Source organism: Rutidosis leptorrhynchoides, chromosome 3, assembly GCF_046630445.1.
Source record: "Rutidosis leptorrhynchoides isolate AG116_Rl617_1_P2 chromosome 3, CSIRO_AGI_Rlap_v1, whole genome shotgun sequence".
Lineage (NCBI taxonomy): Eukaryota > Viridiplantae > Streptophyta > Magnoliopsida > Asterales > Asteraceae > Rutidosis > Rutidosis leptorrhynchoides.
In genome coordinates this window covers 349,848,316-349,851,003 of record NC_092335.1, presented here as the reverse complement: position 1 = coordinate 349,851,003, position 2,688 = coordinate 349,848,316, and positions in this window count along the sequence as shown.

Here is a 2,688-nt window from a genome sequence, read left to right as displayed (position 1 = left end):
AAAACAGACTCCATGTAATTCCTCAGTTTATACATGTTTTTATAAAATTAACCATTATTAATAAATTTAAATAATAATAATACAGTTAATAATATTATAAATAATAAAAATACTAATAACAATAATAGAAATAAAAATAATAATAATAATATTAATTATCAAAGTAAAACTAATAGTAAGAATGATTTAATTTTTAATGATATTTAATAATAATAATAATAATAATAATAATAATATAAATAACATGTATAATAATATCTATTAATAATAAAGTTAATAATAATATTAATAATACTAATAACATTAATGATAGTAATAATAAGTTGTATTTTAATAAAAATAACAGTACTTATAATAACTTTTAATAATTTCAGTACTAATAGTAATAATTCTTAGTGATAATCTTTATTAATAATAATTCTTAATTCAATTGATTAAATTTTATTATTTCTAATTATTATATTTATTTATATTTATATATGTATACACCTGTACATATTTATTTACAAATAATTGTTCGTGAATCGTCGGGATCAGTCAAGGTCAATTGTATGTATGACAACAGTTCAACTTTTTGAGACTTAACATTACAGACATTGATTATCGTGTCGATATCATATAAAGATTAAGTTTAAATTTAGTCGGAAATTCCTGGGTCATCACAGTACCTACCCGTTAAAGAAATTTCATCCCGAAATTTGAGTGAGGTGGTCATGGTTAACAATAAAATGTTTTCATGACGAATATAAGTTGATAAATAGAGTTTTATCATCACTGAGTAACATGGATAAAATGATTCGATTAATCGAAGAGCACGAATGAAGTTATCACAATAGATTGAAATGAGGAAAATAAGATTCGCCTTAGCTTTTGACGTAGTTAGGGTTGAATTTAGAAAATAAGGTGTGTCTTAGCTTTTGACGTTGACTTGGTTGAATTCCGGAATTCAAGGGATTTAAAGAAAATCTTCAAAATCTAAAAGATTTTATTCTTCGGCGATAAAGGAAATTAAGATCTCTATAATTAATTACAGGGATCTGCCTCGATTACTCTGTCTGATATTTCCATTATAAATTAAACTATTCCGTTCCATTATTCTCACCATTCCTATACTTTCTTTCTTAGTTCGTACATCCAAAAGATTGTAAAAATATTTAATTCAGTTCTAATCCTTGATATTTCCCTAATTATCATTTCTGTCATCCTTCTTTTCAATCTTCCACCAGAAAATCTATTGACTTCTACTATTACCTTGGGGTGATACTATTCTTAATTATACTGTGTCTTTATATTACTACTCGTATTAATATCTACGGTTTGTAACCTCCGTGTTGTTATTGGGCTTTATATCTTCTCTTATATTTTGGAGCTCTTTGCCTTTTTATTTTCTTCTCGACCTCTAGTAAAGCGAGTAATGGTCCAGAATTCGTAAGTATATAGTTCCGAATGAACTTAATGTTCTAAGCAAGAAGAACGTAATAGCACGATTTGATTTGTCAAATTACCAGAATCACTGAGAATAGGACTATCAAGAATATATTTTCTTGATATGTTCAGAAGTTAATTTGAATGAAGAGTTATGTAACATGGCACGTGATGACGATATGATCTGTGAATCATCACATTCTATTAGAAACTCAGCATGACTTACTGTAATATAATCACGTTGATCAAGTGTCATTATATTATACTAACTCATGCATCAGTTCCCAACATTATTTCAATAACATTCACATTTTAAGCAAAGTTTACAGAATATAGAAACTAACCATTTCTATATGATGTAACACTGATATCACGAAAAGATTAATGATTTCAGATAAGAATAGTTATGAAAATATCTTCAGAAATATGGAGGACATTTATAATGAAATATACGATGATATATTGGAATTTCTAATATCGAAGGATGGTGAAGAAAATTTGTCCGCAAGAGTTTGGAGTCAAAAGCAAGGTATTCGTTAATGACTTCAGCAGGTACTGAATCATTTAGATTCTTTTAAGTCAAACTTATTCTTTGTGATTTTTCCACGGCTTCCTTCATAGTTTGCTCAATCAGTTTTTCTGTTTCAAACTTTTTCTGAGCTTTGCCAACCTACAATTCTTTATCATCAACTTCCGACGATTAAGGTCATTTACGGTTGTCTACGGTTTCTACTGCTTCATTCAGCTTTTTTGAAATTCAGAGTATTTGATTTGTAGACTGAGTGCTTTTCAGGATTTCAGATGAAAGATCATAATTCTAAGAGATAAATGTTATATGTTTACATATAACTGTTGATGTGGAAACATTGCGAGGCTCACAATACAGATTTGCTGATTCCTGGTAATTGGTATGGCAATTCTTGTTACCAGATGCGGATGAGAATATCATAAGACTTTAATAGATAAATGTAGTGATTTGTCGAAGGGATTTAAGCCCAAAGAGCAATGAGGTTGCTGGTACGTCTGCTGGTAATAAGATGAAATATAAAAGGTTCCCCGGTAACAATAAAAGAGTTCGCATATATATCAAAGTTATAATAAAGTTGTTTCGAATGAAAAGTCGAAGTTGTCTTGCTGGAGCTGTGACAAAATTGGCTATTTTGAAAAAGAACTGCAGAGTTATTTTGGGTAATAATAACACTAAAGGAATTGGCACAACTACGTGTTAAACGTTTACTCTGTTTCTGAGAGTTTTTCAGGTGT